The following is a 13,489-nucleotide window of genomic DNA, read 5'->3' on the forward strand; positions in this document are numbered from 1 at the left end:
ACCAACCACTCATCAGGGATCTCCATATGGTCATGTGACGTGAGTGACATGCCTATTTGAGCATGTGCATATTTGTGCTGATAATGTGGTGTGAAACATCTTGGCATGTCTATATGTGGGCATAATCTGATTCTGGGCACATGACCAACTGATATTTCCATTTATGGGCATGTGATTTGTGCTGTATCAGGCAAGTCCTTATTTGAGCTGAAAGCACACCATGAAGTTCTGGAGTTATTGTGTTGTGTTGTGTGTTCTGTATATCAGACTCCTCCAACGAAAACAAAACAATGAAAGCCATCATTCAGAGAGTAACTAAAGCGAGTGTAACAGTGGGAGAGAAGCCGATATGTTCCATAGGGCGAGGACTGTGTGTCCTGCTGGGGATATCCGTGGAGGACACCCAGAAAGATGTTGACTACATAGTTCATAAGATCCTCAACCTACGGGTGTTTGAGGACGAGAATGGCAAGGCGTGGACCAAGAGCGTCATGGAGCGGCAGTTTGAAGTGCTGTGTGTGAGCCAGTTCACCCTGCAGGCCGTCTTGAAGGGAAACAAGCCAGACTTCCACGCGGCCATGCCCGCCGAGCTGGCCCAGCCCTTATACAACCACATGCTGGAGAACATGAGGAGTGTCTACAAGCCAGAGCTTGTTAAGGCTGGGCAGTTTGGAGCCTACATGCAGGTCCACATTCACAATAACGGACCCGTTACCATCGAGTTGACATCACCCACTGGTCCCACAGACTCTAGACAGCTGTCCAAGCTGGAGAAGCAGCAACAGAGAAAGGAGAAGACGCGTTCTAAGGGCCCCTCTGAGTCGAGCAGAGAGATGGGCTCCCCCGAAAATCCCAATGCTCTAATCAGGACCCTAACGCCAGCAGCAGTGCCGACAGAGAACGTGTCATCAGAGAAAGACACCATGTTGGATGTGACGCTGTTGAGCCTCAGCAACTCTGATACAGTACTTAACTGAACGTGTGCAAACACCTGTGCAACGAACTCACTTTCCAGAAAACTCGTCAAACCTTTTTTTTTTTTTTTTTTTTTACTTGTCCCGGCTTTGTGTGAACCCCTGGGAAATGCCCTTATATGGACGTGCCTAACATCACAGCACAGCCCATGGCCAATATGGAGATCCCTACGCCAGCCCAATGTAAGAGACATCTAATCAGCATTTAATCTTGTGACTTTCCCCCCAGCTGTGCTTTATCACAGGGAACTCAACCACAGATAATTTCCCCTCATAAACAGCTATTGCCTTACCTCAGTGGTTCTCAAACATTTCAATTTCAAGGATCCCCAGTTTATTCAATTAGGCCACAGACCCCCATAACTCAGAGGGTGTACACTCTCTGTATACACCCTCTGGGTGGGATCAATTAGGCCACAGACCCCCATAACTCAGAGGGTGTACACTCTCTGTATGGGATCGGAAATGTGCACCAGGAGCACACTTACCTATAGTTTGTATTATTGTCTCCACCAGGCCGAAGGCATGGGGAGAGAGTATGTTTTGCACTCCGTCCGTCCGTCCGTGTGTCCGTGTGTCCGTCCGTCCGTCCGTGACAAGCTAATCTCGGCCACCGTTAACCCGGTCGATGCCACATTTTGCACACACACTCCCTGGATGCCAACGATGAACGGCCTGTTATAGCGCCACCAGGAGGCCGCTTTGTGCAAAACAAGTTTTTGCACAGTACACCTACAGATTTTGTCCAAAAATCCCGCAAATCGTTACACAGTATCTCCATAGTCATGTGCTCAAGACGGATGTGTCTGATATTTCATATTCCATCCTAATTGGCTTAACATTGGCTTTCAAATTTTGCAGGATTGGCCTGTTTTGAACAAAAAACCTCAAATCATGAACGCAGCGTGCAATTTCACGTGAAATCTTTCACGCACTTTCCTACTAGGCTGAGGAATATAGCCCACCCATTTCACATTGCCCTGTTATAGCGCCACCAACAGGTGGATTGTGCATGCGTGCCATCAACACGGATCTGCACCATTTCCCATATTCCATCCTGATTGGCAAAGATTGGAACAAACAAACAAAAAACATGTTTATATTACTCCTAAATATTCCTATCCTCCTGGTGGAGACCTGTGCCCAGAAGGGCACTTTTTCTAGTTGGCAGTGTGCTCAGTGTGCCTATATCCAAACGCACCTTAAGTCTGTCTGTCTGTCTGTCTGTCTGTCTGTCTGTCTGTCTGTCTGTCTGTCTGTCTGTCTGTCTGTCTGTCTGTCTGTCTGTCTGTCTGTCTGTCTGTCTGTCTGTCTGTCTGTCTGTCTGTATGTCTGTCTGTCTGTCCGTCTGTCTGCCTGTCTGTCTGAAGATCTGTCACCACTCCTCACTGGCCACGCAATAGCATCTGCATTTTCACACAGATATTTACAGTATTACCTTATGGCCGTCTTAACGATCCCCTTTCTCACTCTCTGTTTAACTTTGACTGCGGTTTCGCCGTACACTCACTCCGGAAGAGAAACAGGCCACGGTCAGAGGAATACACAGACCCCCCCCCCCCCCCCAGGGAATACTTGGCTACTTGCCTAAAAATGTAATAATTAAATGTGTGCCCATCCCAACTTCCCAAGCTCAGAGTCATCATTTAACACCAACTCCCTCCCCCAGCCCCAGACTGAGTATCATATCAATAATATGATCTATATTAAATCACATTGCCCACAATTTGGGGTTCTGACAGGAAACGGGGAGAGAGATGGGGGTGACATGCAGTAAAGGCCGTCGGGATCGGGAGTCGAACCCGCGGCACACTGCCAGACTGGGTTACCAGCCAAGGTGCCTGGACCGCTGAGCCACGGCCCAGGCCTGCGTGCACAGCTTTGTGCGCGGTTCGGTTGGCCAAGTCTATAGACCTTTGACGCTAACTTTACCTCTGCGTTTTCAACCCAGCATTGTGAGTGTTCACATTTTACCTTTCCGTGATGCGATGGACCGATTACAGAGCGCCCACATGCACAACCTTCCCAGCATGGAAAAAACACGGTTAGTGGCCAAAGTTACATTGCTGTCTGCGTTCATTCAAAATGTATACGGTTTGTGTGTGTGTGCGTGTGTGTGTGTGTGTGTGTGTGTGTGTGTGTGTGTGTGTGTGTGTGTGTGTGTGTGTGTGTGTGTGTGTGTGTGTGTGTGTGTGTGTGCGTGCGTGCGTGTCTTACTCAGTTGGTAGTACCACACGTAGTGTGGCGTTCAAGGTTCTAGTTCAATACAATTTGACAGCAAAGAGTCAGCATGTTTTATTTATTTATAAACTGGTGGCCCCTCTCTTACATTTGCAGTTGAAACTTGACCTCAAACTCGGTTTCTACCCTATAATCAACTCTTTTGTTTTTGAGATATTAACCTGCAAGCTGTGATGGAAAGTAAATTTACTCAAGTACTGTACTGTACCACTCATTTTCAGAGTGGCCTAGAACTGGAGGTCTGAAACGTGATCATGTAACATTATGTTACATCTCAGTGACATCACAAAGATGTACTTCATAATGTTACAGATTATTTTCAGAGGTATATTAATGACATAGTAAAATGTTGAAAATGTGTGGTATTCCCCTTTAAGTGCCATTTTGAGGTACAGTAGTTAGTAGTTACTTTACTTGAGTTCCCATTTTCCGATACTTTATGCTATATCCCACTACATCTCAGAGGCAAATATATATTATATTTGAGGGCTTTAATACTATAGTCACTTTGCAGATTTAGATTCTTATTACGAAATGTACATTAACCATTTAAAGCCCTATTCTATACTTTGGCTATTCGACAATATAGCCATGCTCCCTGCAGCATGTCGCATACACGATGTAGAGCCATCAGCAAATGTCTAAATCTGATCTCATGTTTGCAGCATCTAACAGCACAGTACAATACAGTGTAAGGACATCCCTGTGGTGGGACAGTAGAAGAACAAAGTTAATTTGATACTTGAGATTTAATAACAAGAGATATGAGAGTGACTGGCATTGGGCCAATTTCATTAGGAATAGAACACTGGTACAGGGTTTGTTAAGGTTTAAAATATGGAACTTGTCATGGCCATGGCTCTAGATTATTTTTACATCTCACTGTTCAAATTAAAAGTGCTCATGCTTAATCTTAACTTTGGTCGGATAATCGGATCTCAAATGAAACTTGAAAAAGTGCCCTTCTGGGCACAGGTCTCCACCAGGAGGATAGGAGACTTCGAACATGGCAACCTTGCGGTTACCATCCAGCCACTCGACCCCTGAGCCGCCACCGCCCGATCTGAACTAGCTGCGCAGGCTTCGCGTCATATTTGTACGTCTCTAAATGTTCTGATCAGTTGAAAATGGTGGACCCTATTGTAAACAAGTGTAATGCTTTATGGTGTCGTCCCGCAGTTAACAGTTTTTGTAAGGTGCATACAAGTTTTTCTATGGAGTTGTGCTTGAAGTGTACTGTAATTCTGTAAAACTGCTAATAAATACTATCAATCAATCAATCAATCAATGCACACGCGCGCGCGCGCGCACACACACACACACACACACACACACACACACACACACACACACACACACACACACACACACACACACACACACACACACACATTTATTCACTACACTTCCATCCAACCCGAAGGGAGCTAATTACAACACAGAGAGATTTAGTAACACTGGAAGACCATGATGTTTGATTTGCTCTCGTATCTGGACACAAATCAATGTAAGCGTGGGTCAAGAAGCATTGGCTGTTGGGCCATAAAGCTGACAGTGGAAAATTACAGAATCCCCTCAGAGCATTAAAACCAGCCTCAAACACACCTCATCACATGCACCACAGAGATCACACACACACACACACACACACACACACACACTCCATCCATCTCCATTAACACACACACACACACACACACACACACACACACACACACACACACACACAGAGACACACACACACACACACACACACACACACACACACACACACACACACACACACACACGCACGCGCACACACGCACGCACACAGATATATACAAATATAAGCTTTCTATTTCCTCCTCGTGGGATTGTGGTAACAGTCAAGCACATAAGCTAAAGCTAAAGTAAAGCTAAAGTAAATCAGAATAAGAATCTATTTTATTGTCACATTACACAAATGAGAATCAATTTTTCAATGTCACATCACAGGATTACAGGTCCAAAAGTTTCGGGGGGGGCAGAGGGCATATAAAAAATAGCAGCAGGTATATAAAATCACAGTTTCAGTGGCATGGGTAATATATGAACAAATCAGGCTTCAGGCCAAACATGAGGACTCAAACCATAGATATTAAATCAATAGATGCCTTACTGGCTGCTGTAGTTGACATGTGTCTACAGCATAAGGAGGAAGTCCAGCAGAAGTGTGGAAGGCACGCTGCGTTGCTGCCACTCAAGTGACTATACTGGCCAATCACAGCGCGTCTTTTCTGGGATTTATCAATTGCAATGGCATGAGAAAATAAACGTTTGATTGGCCTACCGAACGTCCCCTTCTGTGACGCACGTGGAAGCTTGGCAAGCTTCACTCATGCTTCACAAGGAATCCCGGGAAAGCTTGCCTATACTCACCGCAGAGCCGAAGGAGGTCTATGCCTCAAACCTGGTCACCCCTTTTATTCACTACCCTTGAAGGGGCAATGCAACATTTTGATCAACATTTTCCTGTCATCTCTCCTATGGTACCAGTGTTATCTCTCCTATGGTACCAGTGTTATCTCTCCTATGGTACCAGTGTTATCTCTCCTATGGTACCAGTGTTATCTCTCCTATGGTACCAGTGTTATCTCTCCTATGGTACCAGTGTTATCTCTCCTATGGTACCAGACGTTATCTCTCCTATGGTACCAGTGTTATCTCTCCTATGGTACCAGTGTTATCTCTCCTATGGTACCAGTGCCACATCAATACAGCATGGAATTGTGAACAAAATCTCATCCAACGTGGTCCGTGGCTAAAATGCTGAATAAATAACAGGCCTTGATATGAAAAGGGTTGAAAACCACTGCACTATAATACCATTGCATCTTGTTTTCAGAATCCTCAAAGGTATTGTGCACACTGCACAGGTACTTGTATGGATCAACTACTTTTCAAGGGAAGATGCATGTTCACATGTAGCCTAGAATACCAGGGGGATCGAGTTACTATGACCTCGTAACCCCCAAATTCAGAACGCTCAAAAATGCTTACATGCCTGCAGCCACCACTCAGTGGTAGAATGCTTTCTAAAATCACTGGATTCATTGCCAAGGTTCAAAGGTGATCTTAAAACATGGCTCCTCCCAGTACACTGGACTGAAGGATCCCTGGTATTGTTGTTTTTATTCATTAAACTGTTTTAGTTATTAGTCCCGTAGTTGTTTCTACTGTTGTTCTGTCTTTATTTTGAAGTGATTTGACCCACGTTGCATTTTATTGATGCCGAAAAAGTTTGAGTGGTGCAACCACTCAAAAAAGCTATGTATGTCCCTGGCTTCCTGGCTGGCTGCATGTGTCCGAGCACGAAAATAGCGTTTGGTTAGTTTTCACCACCAAGTGTCACTGTTGTGCAGCCTAACACACACACGCTCGCCAGAACCGGGCCGGCACCCTGGCCGCGTTCCTGTGAGTCTGGACCCCCCGGGGACCCCCCCGGGGACACCCACACGGAGTTGCACCACTCACTTCACACGGGTGTGATTTTCTATTCTATTCACTATTACATTTTGAGATACCTTTGGCTTTATTACACCTTGCTTGTGCTTGACTGCTTGTGCACACCTTAAGAGCCTCAAGGTCCTGCCAACGTGCCTGCTTTCTTGTCAAATGATGAGAAAAGAAAACTCACAGCGATGGGGGCGTATAGTTTGCAGATTGTTCTGGTGCAAGTTTTCCCTCTTTTTCTATTATTGTATTATGTTCAATTCTAATGTATTGTTTTAGGATTACTTAGATTTAGAGACCAATGTTTTTTTTTTTTTTAATGGCCTTGTAAATGTTCTTTTATCAAGGTTACCGTGTTGTCATCCTTCTGTGGAATTATGCTGTCTAGATGTGAATTGAACATCCATGCAGTTGGGTTCTGCTGCTAGAAAGGTAAAGCAGTGCTGCAACCACAAACACTTTTGTTTGAGTTATTTTAAATTGTGTTGGAATGTCATTGTGTGGTTATTGTCTGCATTATTAATTTATTTGTACTTTATTATATTAAAGTAAATAAAGCATTGCAAAATAATGAAGTGTGGGATGTGAGAATATCAGTTATCAGCAATGTGTGCAGTGTATGGATGTATGGAGAGTGGTTAACAAAAGCGTGGTTAGGCCCATTGAGCCAGGTGGCAGTCCTGCTTGCAGGGAGGACAGAGAGAAGAGTGAGCTGCAGCCAGGAGAGCTCCCTATATAGTCCCCTAAGCCACACCCACCTCAGGTGAGCACAATTGGGCTGACGGCCTGCTTTACATGTGACTAAATATGCACCTCTATAAATTCAAGCTGTCTGCCACCTTCCTTGACACACAAGCTTGAACATTCAGTACACTTTTCTTCATACCACAGACCATCAGTTGTGCAGTGCAGTCAGAGGGTTATAGCGTCTCATATATGCCTCAGGAAGAAATGGAAATATGTGTGTGTGTGTGTGTGTGTGTGTGTGTGTGTGTGTGTGTGTGTGTGTGTGTGTGTGTTCATTGTAAATGTATTAGTCTTGAATCTTGATAATGACACAAACATTAGTCTTGTTGATGGCTGAAAAGCTGATCAATGCTTGATTGAGTATATGAGAGAGAGAGAGAGAGAGAGAGAGAGAGAGAGAGAGAGAGAGAGAGAGAGAGAGAGAGAGAGTGCGTGCATGGTCAAGTCATCAAGTATATTGTGCAGTCACAACAAACAGACAAGCAAATGTGTTTGTGTGTGCGTGTGCGTGTGGTTGTGAGAGAGAGAGATGGTTGTCTGGTTAACTCTGTGTCACACATGGACAACAATCCTCACTCTCCTAGATTTACTTTTCTTTCCTTTATTCACATTACCTGCTTGTCCTCCCAGATGATTATCTTAATGTGCAACATTGTTTTCTCACTCAACAGCAAACAAACCAACATACAGTATAAATATATTCAGGGGTAACTGTACATTTCTAAAGTTACAATTGAATGACTTTAAAGCAGGAACGGCTCCAGGGGGGCACGCCCAAGCTCCAAACAAGCCCTGACTGACTTCAATGTAAACCAAGATTCATTAGGCCCTGCTCTAAATAGCCAGCTCCCCTAGTCACAATTCTCTGGAGACGTCGCTGCTTTTAAGAACTTTTTAATACCAATAGTTATACAATACAATAATAGTGTGAGGCGTGGGGAGCTTTTACTTAGTCTATTTTCACACTATTAATCTGGAACCGAGTCAAACAAAATGTAATGCCTCAACTCCTATTACATGCTGGCTGCTGGAGCGTGGTCGCGTGCACGCATCCTTCTGGGTGAACGGCAGACTGCTGGGCTTTGGCATGGGGAGTCAGATCAACATATAGAATGAATTCTGTACGGGGAATATATGGAGCGTGTCTTGAGTGTAGGGTTTGGGGTGTATAGGGGTGGAGGGTTTGATGAGGTCAGACATATGGAATGTCAGAACAGGTCAGCTCCATATATGGAGATCTACGAGTGGCAGCGGGGCATTGTCTTGAGTGTACAGGGTTTGATGAGGGTCCAGGTAGGACCGGGCCTTCATTTTCGGGCCTGTTGAGAACTCAATAGTTTTCGCTGACGGGTGCGGCTGCATTAATAACTTTGGGGCGGGCCCGTCTAGAGTTTGAATAGACAGGTATCAGTTAAAAGAGAGACATCGAAGGGGAAGGATGGATGGGGAAGGATCAACATATGGAATGTCAGAACAGGTCAGCTCCATATATGGAGATCTAAGGGTTTGAGGTTTGAGGTCAGATGTAGAGTTGCTGGCCAATATTGATCTCCATCCCTGATGATGTCACATGATGTCACTGATGTCACGTGATTTCACAAGGCATAGCCAGGCGTGGGGTGACGGGCTGACCTGCGGTCGCAATTAAAGATTAAATCACGCAATTTAACACCTAATCCATCATCACAATAGGACATACTAGGCCTGACTGATACTCTTTAGAGCAAAGCACAGGGATACATGCCAGAAATGTGTACAGGCATGCTAACCCAGCTACAATACCAAAAAAGGCTATACCTTTTGAGTTTTTCTTCCAGTTTGAGGAATAGTAACTTCATCATGAGAGGCACGGGCTCTACCTGCATCATTTATTGTTATGTTCTCAGGTTCCTGGGTGCACTCGTTTGTGTGTGTGATTATTTGAGCATGTGTACGTTGACATTGATGTGCTTAAGCAGAACAAACGACGCTGTTTGTGACAGTGTCTGATGTGTCTCAAAGCCTGGGGCTCAAGGCGTAGGAGTTTTTTTCTCGTCTTCTTCTTTCTGGACCTGTTCTTCGACGCACTCTCAAGTGTGTGTGTGTGTGTGTGTGTGTGTGTGTGTGTGTGTGTGTGTGTGTGTGTGTGTGTGTGTGTGTGTGTGCGTGTGCGTGTGCGGTCGTGCGTGCGTGCGGTGATGCTCCTCCATCTCGGGTCAGTTAGATTTATAGAACAGTCAACAGTCAAGTGGGGTCAACCACACACTTCATTGCTGTTCATTGAGTCAAAGTTCACCAAAGTGAAACTCGAATCGAACACGAATCAGAGGATGCGTATTTGCTTTGCTAATGTTTGTAGAATGTAGAATGGTAGTGATCAGGAGGTGAATATTCAATTTGCTTATGTGTGACCTCGGAACCTGCTAATTCACCCATTGACTGCATCTCATGCCTGCCCCAAAATAGAGCCCTGATAACACTAACATTGCTTCATTTCTCATATTTTATTAAATAATATTATGTATAACGCGGTTGAAGACATTCTCCTACATTTTTATAAAGGTATCAATTGAATTAATTTAAATTAAGGATGTGTAATTCATAAATCTGTACACAACTCAGATACGTTTAAACTCTCTGACACAAAGATTAGTCAAGTGGCTGAAAATATGCAGCAACAAAATAATAACTGTACATTCCTGTCACATATAACAAACTAATAAATGTATGCATTAGACACACTCCAGCAGATAAGAACTCCATTTATAGAGATATATAATTAGAGTAGCTCCATTTATGGAAATGAGCCCCAGTAATTGTAAGTGCTCTATAAACTTTCTTTTCCCAATATACTCAAATGGATGCTGGCATATCTCTCTCTCTCTCACTCGCACACACACACACACACACACACACACACACACACACACACACACACACACACACACACACACACACACACACACACACACACACACACACACACACACACACACACACACACACACACACACACACACAGAGAGAGAGCATGGATTTGACAGTGACGTTATGTGGCAAATTACACTAGCCTAGGTACGGTACTCATTTCATGGGTACATACAAAGTGCATGCATGTATTGAATACAGATAAACCTATAGGAGGTGAGAGACTCCAAGAAACCGCAGCTCAGATGAGATATGGGACCATTTTGTAATCATCCCATGCCTACACAAACAAACCAGACAAGTTTCTGAGACACTCCCAATCGAAGTGTCAAGCCATCAGCCTGGTGTCGGACTGTTTTTACATTTTATTGTCTCCACCAGGCCGAAGGCATGGGGGGAGAGTATGTTTTGCACTCCGTCCGTCCGTCCGTGTGTCCGTCCGTCCGTGTGTCCGTGAGCAGCTAATCTCCGGCACCGTTAACCCGGTCGATGCCAAATTTTGCACACACACTCCCTGGATGCCAACGATGAACCTCTGCCCCAGAATTTCCAGAACGGCCTGTTATAGCGCCACCAGGAGGCCGCTTTGTGAAAAACAAGTTTTTGCACAGTACACCTACAGATTTTGTCCAAACATCGCGCAAATTGGTACACAGTCTCTCTAGAGCCATTCAACGAAACGGGTCTTTCAGATTTCTCAGACTCCATCCTGATTGGTTAAGATTGGCTTCCAAATTTCACAGGAGTGCTCAGTTTCAAACAAAATGCTGCAAATCATGAACACATCGCGTGATTTCCGTGAAATTGTGCACGCACATTCCCACTAGGCCGAGGAAGAAATGCCACATGAACAATTTCAACTCAGCCTCAAGGTGGCGCTATAACTGGCCCAAAAGTGTTTTACCTCTAATTTACTTTTGTTGCCCTTTTATCCAACCACCAGATGAAGGCAAGCTGCAATGTCCTACATTCCTATCCTGGTGGAGACCTGTGCCCAGAAGGGCACTTTTTCTAGTTCTTAAATGTATTTCGAAGGATTATAGCTTGATATTCTGACCAGACCACATATAAGGACGTGATTCTGAATTAGGCTTTTGGATATAGGTACAATTAGGCTATACATTATATAATGATGCTAAAAGATAACCCTGTCTGTCTGTCTGCCTGCTTGACTGCCTGTCTGTGGCCTTGTTTCCATTGTGGTCTTAGTGTATATGTATTCAATTTATCAAGACATATAGACATATAAGTACATGCTACACAGGCTATTGCCCCACATATTACGAAAGTAGGTTTACATACAATTTAATACAGTGATCTTGAGTTTGGTCTGAAATTCCCTTTTACTCTGGTCTTGACACAAGCTGTGCCAATTTCAGCCCTGCTACATTAAATTACATTTCTGAACCTTATCTGCAAGTGTTACCAAGATGGGTGAAACAAATTCTGGGTGTCCACCCAGTCTTGTTACACTTAACATTACAGATTTTGCTGTGTAGACAGACTATAACATTTTCTCTCAAACTAGACTTCCGTGGTCATTGGAAGAAACGGGCACTGCATGTGCATAGGTACAAGGCTATGGGTTAAGCCAGAACCCCCCGCCCCCCACACACACACACACACACAAAACGAATGGATCAAGAGGCAGTAATACTGTAGTGTATGTAGTTAAATACTATAGACGCCACATGGAATGTGATGGATGGAAGCTCCTAATAAGGCTGTGGGGTATAACGCTCACATGAGTATGTGACAGAAGACAAGAACCAGTGCACTCACTTCATCTACACTGATGAATGTCACCACAGCAACTGAACTCCTATTTCACCACAGCAACTGAACTCTTATTTCACCATAGCAACTGAACTCTTATGTCATGTCAGGAAGATCACACGCTGAATTGTCATGCCATTCATTCTGTATAGGTATTTGGCGTCACCATGTTATGATGATGAGGCTGTCATATGCTGTAGGCAAGGTTTGATTCACACTTGCAGTACATTTCACTGCAATGGAACAAGGACCAGCATTCACACAGCAACACCTACTGTGCTTTGGTTTGCATGTTTGCGTGTCACTAACAAAATAATGGCTAATGGCTATTTCACACATTTCACACAACAATGCCACACAACATGAAATCAAGTCTCTTTTTTTTTCATTAGTAATTTATTTCCAAAATAATTAGTTCATGAAATAAAATTTAACAGCCTTTCAAACAGTCTCTCCAGCTCGTCTGTTCTGTATTTCTTTGCGTAAGCAGAGTGATTTCTTATGGCTGATACAGTAAGAATGACTTCATTCAAGTAATGAGCTTTAGCCATGCACGCGCAAGCACGCACACACACACACACAAACACCTGTTGCCATCTCATTCACACTGGTTACACTCAACCATTCTTGACAAATGCTCATCATGTCATCTTTTCTTTTTGTTAATTTATTTCAGCACAAGGGACAGGCTGCCTGGCTGCCTCAAGCTTAATGTATGCTCTGTTGTACGACTGTGTCAGCGACGAAAATAGCCGATCTGCAAGCTCACAAAACATTGTGATGTTGCAGATCTGCTATTTTCAGCGTGTGACACTGTCAAAGATGTGAGCAAGCCGGTATAGACATCTATTCTTTTGGCTTCTATAAACTCTTCACTGTATAGAGCTTCATTCGCACTGTACCATACTGCCCCCTGGGGGACACAAACAATAAGGCAAAATGACTTGATTCTCAAGATCCAATATTTCATTCTAAAAGGATAACTAATGACTAGTCTCAAAACATCGGTAGGATCCTCCCCATTGGAATCATGCATCTGTCTTGGTGTTGAGAAGCATGTGCGTAGCTTTGAATAAGTACCTACTATATTGTATACTGTACACAGCATTATGTTCTAGTCTAGAGTGTCTGCATACTGGCATGAGTCCAGGGTTATAATAAAGTGCCTTGTAAAACAGCAGCATCCTGAGTGGAGTACAAGGAGATTTTGGCTGAAGGAGATGTTAACATTAGGCTACAGATTGAGATGCTTCATAAAAGGCAACAGAGATCATATCCAATAAGAACATCAGGGCTTAAAATTGTCATATATAGTTTCAAAATACACAAAAACTGGCTTAAACATACAAACATACTTGCTTACAGACAGT

The 13,489-nt window shown here is 43.9% G+C and overlaps 1 pseudogene across 1 annotated transcript; it reads left to right on the plus strand.

Annotated features, from left to right (window-relative positions):
- The first annotated feature begins 290 nt into the window (after positions 1 to 290).
- LOC310858413 (D-aminoacyl-tRNA deacylase 1-like) lies at positions 291 to 961 on the plus strand (annotated as a pseudogene). Its single transcript has one exon. The product of its transcript is annotated as a D-aminoacyl-tRNA deacylase 1-like (transcript).
- Positions 962 to 13,489: the final 12,528 nt, after the last annotated feature.

The sequence above is a fragment of the Protomyctophum parallelum genome, assembly GCF_964188405.1.
Source record: "Protomyctophum parallelum genome assembly, chromosome: 5".
NCBI lineage: Eukaryota > Metazoa > Chordata > Actinopteri > Myctophiformes > Myctophidae > Protomyctophum > Protomyctophum parallelum.